Genomic DNA, 11,912 nt, shown 5'->3' on the forward strand with positions numbered 1-11,912 from the left:
TGAGCACACACATAAATGCCATATGTAATTTCTTACACAATCCCTGGAGTTTAAAATGCACCTATTTTGCCCATGAAAGGCACTCAGCAAGATCAGTTTCATAAAAAATTTAATTTCCTGTGCCATTGTGGAGCTGAACACAGGGTGAACGCACACTGCATAGGTTATCTAGGCTACTTTGGTTTAGCATAATTAATGGTAACACCTTAGCTGGGGCAAGGCAGAGTAAAGCATCTTTATTAGTGAGGCGGAGAAGGTGGTGGAGCAGACTTGTCTAGAACTCAGCTGGCAGCAAATTGCATGGAACAGTCAATATAGTATTGCCTTGACAATCCCACTGTACCTATGGAAAGAGATCAGTGACACGGGGCGGGGGACTTCTCTTGGGAGGATGAGGGCTAAAAGTTGAAGTGTTTCAGACCAGGTATAAACAGAAGGGTTTTGCTGCATGGACTGCGATTCAAAGAGGGCATGCAGTCTCAATCCTCAGAGTTCTTCAAGATCTGACTGGACAGAGGCTGAGTTCATTTCACACTGAAGAATCCTTCAGTCCTTTAGGTTCTTAAAGATCCAAAGTCATGCATACAAAAAAACTAGAGCCTGGTTACAGGAAGGTTCAAGACATGGACGTCTGCAGGGCAGTGGTGCCCTATCCCCTCTGCTGCTGAGGGTGGATTCCAAAACCACGCACCCTGAACAGATCTTGTTCACTGTACCTCTTCCCCTAGTACAATATTGAGTACCCAGCCCTGGATCTTTAGGCTGGGATGGCCTTGTAAATGCCTTCTCTGTGTCCTGAGAACCTAGGAACTGTTTTCACCATGCCACACCATGAACAACACCTACCTGGAAGTCTTTTCAACACTGCAGACCCCTTCTTGAATTCAGGAAGAAAGTGCTGAGTTTCTTCATCCCCTAATTAAGCCGCAGTCATTTGTATTGTCTGGTAATCATGAGAAATTGTAGTTACTACCTGAAAGCCAAGAACAGTGGGTGATAATGTCAATTTCCAGGCAAGAGACCTCATTGCATACCGGAATAAAAAGTTACCCTTGCTTTTACAGCCTGTTTGTACACTGTGGGCAGTAGTATGTGATTTAAAATAATAGCTGTGCTCCAAGCACTCTTGGTGTTTGAGGGAGAGAATACACCTGGAATGAGAAAATAACAGTCAAGAGAGAAACAGGAATACAGCAAGCACCTGCAAACACAAAGGAACAGTGGCTGCGTGCAAACCTGATGGCTTCCAACAGTCAAAATGTTTTCTCACAGCATCATAATCATGTAAGCCCATTTAAGCACTCTGCTCTTGCTTCAAAACTTTCAATTGTTTTCCCCTTTTAATATAGCTAGTATTTTGCAATTGAAGTGACTTTGCATAGATAATAGATGTTCCAAAGGAGCTGCTTTAGTAAAACCTTGCTGCCTACTAACACTGGGGCATCTCAAAAATCTAGGGATCACTCACATAGATGTAAAACATTAGAATAGCATGAAGTGCTTTTGTTCCACCTTGGAACCTTTGGGAAGGCTTCAAAAGCTCTCTGCAAGGCTTTTTTTTCCAGGTAAAAAACACTGTTCTGAAGTTCAGATGAACTTTTGTTCCCAAACCACAGAGCAACCTTGGCTAAATTCCCTGGGATTGTAGTGTCTACCTACATGCTGCAGGCTGTCTTCCATTACAGATCATAAGCTGGGTCTAGGACTCCAATTTCTACCCATAATTATCTTTTGGAGAACAGGAATTTCATCTTATTGGGAAAGCAAACCTGTGAAAACTAAGCTTGGTCAGAATGTTAATGCTTCCTACTAATTCCTCATCCTATGAAGCTGAAGTAACTATGGAGGATTTATCCAGGTTCTGTTCAGCTGAGCTATCATCTGAAGCATTCTTAATGAAGTACAAGTTGCAAGGTTAATCCCAGTAGATGTAACTGCAAAACGCAAGAAACCTTTACATGAAATTTAGCACTCAGGGTCTTTCATAGCAAAATTACATGCAAAACTGAATCATGGTTAGACTTGAATATCCTACCTTCCATTTGATTGGCTCAGCAGAGCACTTTCTTTTTGCTCTCTCAGCTCATTTGCTCTGTCACTCCATAACAGTCAGAGCACTGTTCATCTTTCTCCCCAAATTTTTCTGTAATTATAAAGATTGCCTATGTTTTAGACAATCCTTTGTGTCCTGGTAAAATCTGTTGCAGTTTCCTCATTATCTGGATTAGCCTGAACCATGTTTAGAAGAATGGAAGATTGACAAGTGAGGCCTAAGTAGTACATGAACTGGATATCTGTAAATTAGGGTGAATTAAAGACCATGGCAGTTCTGTACCATTGTGAAGCTGGATGCAACATTGCAACTTTCTTCAGTGATAAGATCCCAGAATGACTGAGGTTGGGAGGCACCTCTAGGATATCTCCAAAGACACCTAGACCAAGCTCTCTGCTCAGAGCATGGTTGCTTTCATCAAGTTACACAGGATATCAAATAGTCAGATTTTTAATATGTGGGAAGATAGAGACTCCATCGGTCTCTCTGTCCGATTTTTGCCAGCGTTCAGTCACTGTAACAGTGAAATGAAGAAAAACAAACCCGCAACCCAAAATCTCCTTTGCTGTCATTGTCACTTGTCCTTTAATTGGCCACGTCTGAAAAGATTTTGGCTCCATCTTCTTTGTTCCTCCCCAATAGAGATTCATAAACAAAGGTGAGATTCACCCAATTCACCCAATTCTTCTGTTCTGAGGAATAAATCACAGCTGTCTCAGCCTCTCCTCTTATGCCACATGATCCAACATCTCTATCTTTTTTGTGGCCCTTTGCTGGACTATTTTCCAATATGTTCATGCCTCTCTTACATTGAAGAGCCCAGAGCTGAAGTTAGAACTGTACATACATCTCAACAGTGCTGAGCTGAATGGAAGGATTGCATCCCTTGATCTGTTTGCAGCACAGTTCCTCATTCAGCTAAAGATGCTGTTGACCTACTTTGCCACAAGACCACATTGCTCACAGGTGACAGGGGATTAGAGCGCCATTTGCCACTTCTTCCAACTTTGTGCCAGTGTTCACTCCAGTGATTTGAATGAAACTACAGCAGCCTGATTAATCCTGGAATAAGTTTACTTCAGTTACGTTTAGCTTTACAATGCAGATGGCCCCTACGCTTAAAACTTTAGCTAGACTGTTTGAAAAGGAGCATTTGAGACAAGAACGTATCCTGACTTCACTAGTGGATTGCTACATTGGTGTCTAAGAAACCATAAACCAGGACTGCTCAGTTGGTGCTCGTGCATGCTTACAAGCACCACAGAGCTGGCCTTCAGCCTTCTTCAGCACCACACCAGAGGAGCAGACTCACTTCTTCACTCTTTCCCAGCTTCCTGAATGGTGGCAGTGTATCATAGCAAAGTGATCAGTGCTTAATACTTTCATTAAGGGAGTTTGTCAGATCAGCCTTCTTTCGTAGGAGAAATCGTCAACAATTTTTACTAGTCATTAACTCCTAGGAGGATACCTCTATTTCATTGTATGATATTTTTCCATTGAGCTAAACCAATCCACCTAATTTAAATCAGTTTAACTTCACTGTTTGAAAACAGGGCACTTACACTGAACAGATAAATCCTTCATTAGTGGTATAAATTGTCCTGTGTTAGAAGGAAATAGTGGTCTCTCGTTGTGAGTTGCTTCAGGGTTGCCTTACATTTATATGCTGAGATAGAGTATGAGGCTTCTGAAGTGTAAGAGTAGCAGCAGTGATTGCTCTCAGAGTCACTAGGATGAGTGCTGGTGCAGGAGAAGATCCCTTCTTTTGACAGCTTCCCACTGCAGCAGTAGATGCACCTGCTTTTCTCTCTTCAAGCAAGAGCAAATCAGAGCTGTACCAGATGTTTTTGTTGAATAGGCTGCAAGAACTGCACTGAGTCAGCACTCCCAGTACACCACACCAAAATTTCCCTGAAAGTTTTAGCTGGATGCTCAGCAATAAAACACATGTAACCACTTAGCAGGAAGAAGAATAGGTCGTTAGGGATTTGGCTTGGCTTCTGTTCCTTTTGTTGAACATGCTTTTCCACTTTCTTCCACAAAAAACTACAAAGAATTTCTGCAAGATTGTCCCCCTATGACACACTTATGACTAATGTAGTAATGAGACAACCACTTTAATTCACTTTTCATCTAAGGCTACCTTCAGTACTTCTCTTGCACACAGCCGCTATCAAGAATTAGACCTACCCACTCATAGGGCTACGGCATTATCTGCAGACCTCCTCAGCAAGCAGGTGAGCAGCCACATTCAATAAGCAGTGAGGAGTCATTGCATGCCCCATAGTGCAAAAGCACATCAGCCCTGAATTTACTGGATGGGAAGCAATGCTTTTGGCATTGTCTCACATAACATCCTTGTAGGTAAACTCAGGAAATGTGGGTTAAATGAACAGACAGTGAGCTGGATCAAGAACTGGCTGAAACGGCAGAGCTTGGAGGGTTGTGACCAGCAGAGTAGAATCCATTTGAAGGCCTGTAGTGGGGGCATTCCCCAGGGATCACTACTGGGTCCAGTCTTACTCAGCTTCTTTATCAACAACTTGGATGAATGGATAGAAAATTACACTATTGTGTAGATGTTTGCATAATCCAGTTTGCAGATGATACAAAACTGGGGAGAGTGGCTGGCGCACCTGAAGGCTTTGCTGCCACTCAGAGGGACCTTCATGGGCTGGAGAGTTGGGCAGAGAGAAATCTCATGGGGTTCAACTGGGGCAAGTTTAGAGTCCTGCACCTGGAGAGGAACAACCCCAGGCAGCAGCATAGGCTGGGGGTGACCTGCTGGAGAGCAGCTCTGTGCAGAACGACCTGGGGGTCCTGGTGGACAACACGCTGTCCATGGGCCAGCAGTGCCCTTGCAGCCAGGAGGGTCAGTGGGATCCTGGGGGCATCAGGAAGAGTGTGGCCAGCAGGTCAGGGGAGGTGATTGTCCCCCTCTACTCCACTCTAGTGAGGCACATCTGGAGTGCTGTGTCCAGTTCCAGGCTCCTCAGTGCAAGAAAGACAAGGAGCTACTGGAGAGGGCCCAGTGCAGGCCACAGAGAAGACTGGAGAAGACTAAGAGGGGATCTCAATGCACATAAGGCACACGCCCAGAGGATGGTGCCAGACTCTTTTCCATGGTGACCAGTGACAGAGTGAAGAGCAATGGCCATAACCAAAACACAAGAAATTCCACCTCAACATGAGGTAGAACTTCTTTACATTGAGGGTGTCATAACACTAGAACAGGTTGCCCAGGGAGGTCATGAGGTCTCGCTCTCTGGAGACATTCAAAACCCAGCTGGGCTTGTTACTGTGTCCCTGCTCAGAGTGACCCTGCTTTGGCAGAGGGGCTGGACTGGATGATCTTCTGAGATCTCTCCCAATCCTAAGGATTCTGTGATCCTGTGATTGTGTGAAGGTCCTGCCATTCTCTATCTTGCACAACACACTGAGTCAGCCATTGCACTGAAGCTCCAGCCAAAATAAACAGAAGAAAGGATGTCTCTTTGGCTTCCATAACTACACAAAAGAAGCCAAACTCCATCCAAGGCCATACAGACAATCTACAACAAAGCCAGGAATAAGAGCCAGACATTTTCAGTTCAATTGCAGTTCTTCAGCCACTGGAGTTTTACTGATTTAATTTATGTGAGAACATTCAGAAGAGCAGGGCACTGTCTGCCTCTGCATTCCAGCCACAGTGGGTGGTCCATGGCAGGGCAGCAGTCTGCCTTGTAATAGCACAGAGAGGACCTAATCTGTACTACTTGTAGTCTTATGAACAGGAATAAAGGGTCATGAAATTAATTCACCGTTTTGTTGTGTGTGTTTTTCTACATCAAATCAATTTATCCAACTGAGTATGATCAGCAACTTGTGTGGTTTAAATTGGTATATTGCAAGAATTCAGATAGTATTCCCTTTGAGACAGCAAGCATAAAACCTCCTGCAGACTGGTCTCATACCCATGAAAAAGCAGCTTCTGCATGTCTGCTCAGTAGCCTCAAGTATCCTGCCTGATCTATTGCTTAGTCTGTCTGATTTTGCCAACACCTAAATGGACACTGATCTATTCTGTTGGCTCTTAAAATTGTATGCTTCAGACCTGGCTTCTGCAAAGGCTGTGACATCCAGCAAGAAAGCAAAAGATCAAATACTACATCACTAGATGAAAATATCTGGTTAGAAAAAACGCCCTGAAAAAAGCTAACAAATAATAATATTTCACACTTCCTACTGCCCCATCACTTCTTACTTACTGTTAGTATTAAATGTCAATAAATCAAGACATTTATAAATCAATTGTCTGCAAACCTGTATTAACCATAGAAAGTAAATGCCTTAAATTTGCAAGTGTAAATGTCTTCCAGATAAATTCCATTTTCTATTATGGAGTTACATGTTCTCACTTTGGTAAGCTTTTTCTTTAAGAGCCTTAATTTACTGCCTTTAATAACTTTTGTATCACCAAAAATCTTCTGCTTCCTAATAACAATATTTATTTTGAGAGAATGTGAATTCAGTAAAAAATTCTTTTAGTTGTGGAGGAAAAGCTGTTATATTTTAACGATGACATTTTGTAAAATGCAGTTCTACTATCTTACTGCCAAGATATTCAACCTGGCCCTTAACCCTGGCCATGAGAAAATGTTGATGTTGCCAATTGTCACTGCAGAACGTGTTTTGCAGACAGCTGGATGTTTTAGTACATAGTGATTTGCCAAGGATAAAGTCAGAGCAATCATCTATTAATTTTCCTTTTTTTCCACTAACAAAAAAACCCCAAACAAACAGGCCAAAAATAAACCCAAAACAACAAAAACCCTTTACATTTCCTAAATAAAAGATACTTCCCCCCTTCCCTTATAAAGAAATTGTTGTCAAAGTGACTCTTAAAAGACTGACAGGTCCTGAGAGACTAGCAAATGTAATTAACTTTTTGTGTTTTGAAACCCAACTGCATTTCTAATGACATCTTAAAATCTAGCATACACGGCCACATTATCCTGGTATGCTGATGTCCTCCTTCTGCACTTGAAAATAATTCTGCACTCAAGCAACTTCAAAAACACTGGACAGAGGACGAAATGTGGCAAAAATTGTAAATATCAAGAAATTTTAGAAATATCAGAAGATAGAAGATATGGATCCTAGCAGTACTTCACCAAAGAGGACAATAAAATAAAAGCTTCATCCTTGTTAGGATCAATCCAGACAGAAGAATATAATCCACCAGCCACCACTGTGTACCTACTTCTCTCAATTTCCTTTTGTAATGCAGATTCTATAACAGCAAATTAGGCAGAATGGAAAGATCACCTTTTTCATATTGCCCTGCCAAAATCATCCTTTCACCTGTGGCTTTCCCCCTCTGAAGTAAGGAGTGAGACTGAGATGATACTCAGTATGATTTAGAGTTTTTTAAAAAGCCAACTGATCACCCACCTATGGTGAACACCATTAAGCACTTTAACACTTGTCCTTATTTTTCTCTTTAAAAAAAGAAGTCATATTAGATGACCATGGTCTGACAGTCCATCTGAATGGGATGAGTCAATCTAAATCAACCCTACAACCATCCCAGCATAAAGTAGCAGGGATCCAGGAAGTCAGAGACACATCAGTGAAGGAGAGAGGCCATTTCATGTAGATATCCTGGACCACAGCTTTATGACTTATTTGGCAAATGACATCTCTAGGGACCGGGAAGAAGAACAAAAGTACTTTCTGCAGTGCAAACATATTGTCCATTGCAGTGAATATACATTACACAATGTGTCCATTTCTTCAGGGGTTTGTGGATACATCTCATACTCCAGGCTTCTAAGACTGAGGTCACCCTAATGCTCATTAAATGCTATCTGGGACTCCAAAGATGAACATTTTGCTGCAGAAAGAGAGTGTATGTGAGGCAGAAGGTTTGGAGATTCCCAAGAACAATACTGTACAAAATGAATGCAGCAGCAGTTTTTCATATTAACATGAGGACAACAGCCTGATATATTATTTATGGACAAAATGGCCAGGACAAAGTAACCTTCTCCTAATACTCCCTCCCAAGCTTGTCCTGATCGGTCATATATCAGTGGCTGTGAACTTAAGGCAGCCAGTGAAATGCTCAGTGCACAGACCTACAAACATAGGAAACAGTGCCAAAGTTAAGCATTAGTAAAAAGCAAATACCTGAAAAAACTTTAAAACAAAAGCAAAAACAAAACAAAACAAACCAACAAAATTGATACCAAAACAAAAACAAAACAACAAACAAGAAAATCAGAGCCACTCTGTGGCTGCAGCTGGGAAGTCCCTCTGCAGACCCTCTAACCCAAACCTCCCCTTCCAAGCAGAATTCATGAGAGCAGGTTTCTCAGGACTGCATAGAATTGGACTCCCTCTAGTTTGCAGATTGATTATGATGCCCTCTGTCCCTCAGCCAAGGCATTCACAGAGGTTCAGAAAAGCATTAACCCCAGTAGCCATCCTGGGATGTCGCAAATGGTTAAGGGCTTTTAGATGGACCTTGTGCCACTGACCACAAAATGGTTCAGGTTGGAAGGCACACTTAAATGTCTTCTAGTTCAAGCCCACTGCAATGGGGAAGGACACCTTCCAATAAATCATGTTGCCCAGAGCCCTGTTCAATGTGATATTGAATGTTTCCAGGGATGGGGCATCTACAAACTCTCTGGGCAACTTGTGCCAGTGTTATATCTGCCCCAGCACAAAATTTTTTTTCTTTATTCCTAGTCTGAATCTATTCGTGTTGAGTTTAGAGCCATTAATCCATGTCCTATCAGCATAGCCCCAACTAAAAACTCTGCCCCCCTCATTCTTATAAGCCCATTTAAATACTGAACACCATAATAAGATTATGCTAGGGCCTTCACTTTTCCTGGACAGCCCTAACTCTCCCAGCCTTTCCTATAGGAGCTGCTCCATCCCTCTGATCATCAGCTGTCCCTCCTCTGGACTCACTCCAGCAGTTCCATGTCCTCCCTGTGCTGGGACCCCAGAGCTGGATGCAGGGTTCCAGGTGGGCTCTCACCAGAGCAGAGCAGAGGGGCAGAATCCCCTCCCTCCCCTGCTGCCCACGCTGCTTTGCATGCAGCCCAGGACACGTCTGGCTCTCTGAGCTGGGTCATGTCCAGCTTTCTATCCAGCAGCACTTAAAAGTCCTTTTCCCTTACAATACTTGAACCTGAGAGGCAGTTGCAGCAAAGGGGAAAGGAAAGAGGGTTTTTGTTTGCTTGGTTTGGTTGTTTGTTTTGCAGTTTTTTTTGGTTTGTGGTTTTTGATTTTATTTTCTTCCTGTAGACAGATACAAGCCAATGGTTTTTTTACTGCTTGTGCAAGCACCTGGCACAGTTGTGCTTACATAGTGACTGCAAACATCTTCACCTACTACACTGGCTACAAATTTTCCCTCCAAAATTTCAACATATTCCTTGTGTTGTTCTATCTACCCTGGCTGATGGTGCTCCCTTGCGCAGTGTATTTACATGTCTTCTTTCCCCATGTTTCTGAGGAAGAGATGAAAATCTGCCACTTTCCTGATGAAAGTCCAGGTGACCCTAAAACCATGGAGATCATTATTTCCTCGTGGGCTACCTTAGCCCAAGCAACACTATTTTGTCTTGGCTGGCAGTGACTACCTGTGGGGGTGGCACGCTGATGGGACAAGCCTCTGGACCCTCACATGCAGGTCTGCTAAGGTGATGTGGCAGGTTGCAGTGGCTCAGGAGCCCTTCAAAATGCAAGAAAATGCCCAAGAGGTAGGTGCTGCTCAGTGAGTGGTGGAACAGGTGCTGGATTTGGCTTTTGCAAACCACCCTCATGACTTTCAGGAGCCAGCTCTGAAGCCCTTTGGCTACAGATTTAAGGATACACAGCAGGGCAACAAATCCAGACAGAAAGCAGATTTAGCGACACTGTCTCACTCAGGGAGGTGGTTTCTTCTAACATTTAGTTATGATGGAGAAAGAGCAATTTAAAGGAACTGAGCACCTGCACACAAGAAGGTTCCTCATCAAAAAGCCCAGCACTGTGCAAAGGCTAAGAACATGCAGGATGAGGTTTTGAGTATTTCAGGCTATTTCAATGGAAATTTTATTCCTTCTGAACCTGATGAAGTTTTATTGCCTCCTGGCATTGCTGTGCTGACCTGGCTTGAGTTGTACAAAGTCCCTTGCCACTCCACAGGCATGCGAACTGTCATGAACCGATTATCTTGGCTCATGAGAGCTTTGAGATGATCTGACTGAAAGTTCCACCACACCCGTGCATCCAGAAAGAACATGCAGTCATGAGGAGAGCTTGGCCAAAGTGTCCTCTGAGGCTATGTCCTTTCCTGTGGTGGGACAGACCCTTCAGCCCAGCTGAAACTCCTTCTCTGGGTTTAAAACAGCTTCTCTTTTGGATGGCTGTGCTTTTACTGCAGTCAAACAGCACACGGCGGACGTAATAGCCTAAAGTTTAGTTAAGGTACTTTACGCCTAGACTGACAGTGACTAATCAAAGAGATAAGAAGTGACTAATCAAACTTCCTCATGGAAAGGGTTGTCAAGCACTGGAACAGACTGCCCAGGGAAGTGGTTGAGTCACCATCCCTGGAGTATTTAAAAGATGTCTAGACGCTTAAGGACACGGTTTAGTGGTGAACTAGGCAGTGTTAGATTGACAGTTGGACTTCATGATCTTAAAGGTCTTTTCCAAACTAAATAACTCTATGATTATGTGACCTTGCAATAGTCTGTCAGCTTTTGGGATTGGTTGCTGGAAAAAAAAGCAATAGAGCAATGAAAAGATTGTTCTTCATCAGAAAGCATCTCTTGCTCCCAAACAAACTATGATGATGAAGTAAAGGCAAAGTGTGCTTCAAAATAGAAAGATAAAAGTGTTCAGTCAGTATTTTACTGGAAAAGCATATAAAAACTTATAGAAAGAAAAAGGAAGTGGAAGAGTCATTCAGGTGCCAATTTTTGTAACACACCAGTAACTCCTAATACAAGCTGAGGAAATTCTTTTTTAGGATAAACTTCTTGTAAGATAGTCTACCTCAATGAATCCTGTACTTAAAAGATAATGGTTATTTAAGTCACAGAAATAGCTCTTAAAAAGAAGAAAATTCCATTATCATCTACTTCCAAAAAAAAAATGCAGCTGAAAAAGAAGGGAAAAAAAGGGAGAACTTCTGCAACCTTTGAAGTCTGCATTCATAACATGAGGCAGTTCCTTAAAATCCAAGTTTATACCTTGAGGATCAGAAACACAAAAAAATAATCAGTGATAAATCCTGTTTAGACATGAAAAGATAATTTCTAAAATCTTTAACCAAATGTCAATTCGTGTATAAAATAGCAAAATATGAGCTAGTGTGTCCAAAAGAAGTGCCTAAGAATTAGCATGTACAAAAAATTGCTAGTTTGGGTAAGATGGCTAAGTAACTAATGAAGGTGTTTTGAATTAACCCAAAATTTCTAGTAAATAACAGAATAATGTTAAATGTAGGGCCCAAATCCAGTCATTTCAGAAATGTAGATGTATGCTGAAATGACAAGACGCATTTCATGTAGAAAACCATTAAGATTCAGACTTGTGAAGATTCATGCTGATGCACTGTATGTTAAATAATCTTGTTAAAAGTACTTTTGCTCAACTTGCACAGTTTGGAGATACAATTCCTACTAGAATTTTCTGAGAAAAATAGAAGTCAAACAGAAAAATATTTGAAGGAGTCATGGGGTATTGTATTAACCCAAATCTCTAAGGACTACTTCTTAAATCTGCAATCAGCAGAGCTACAGGTGTTTCCAAAAGCACATGATTATCCTGCGGTTGGTTTCTGGTAGCTTAACTTTTCTGAAAGTAACTT

This window comes from Camarhynchus parvulus, chromosome Z, assembly GCF_901933205.1.
Source record: "Camarhynchus parvulus chromosome Z, STF_HiC, whole genome shotgun sequence".
Classification (NCBI taxonomy): domain Eukaryota; kingdom Metazoa; phylum Chordata; class Aves; order Passeriformes; family Thraupidae; genus Camarhynchus; species Camarhynchus parvulus.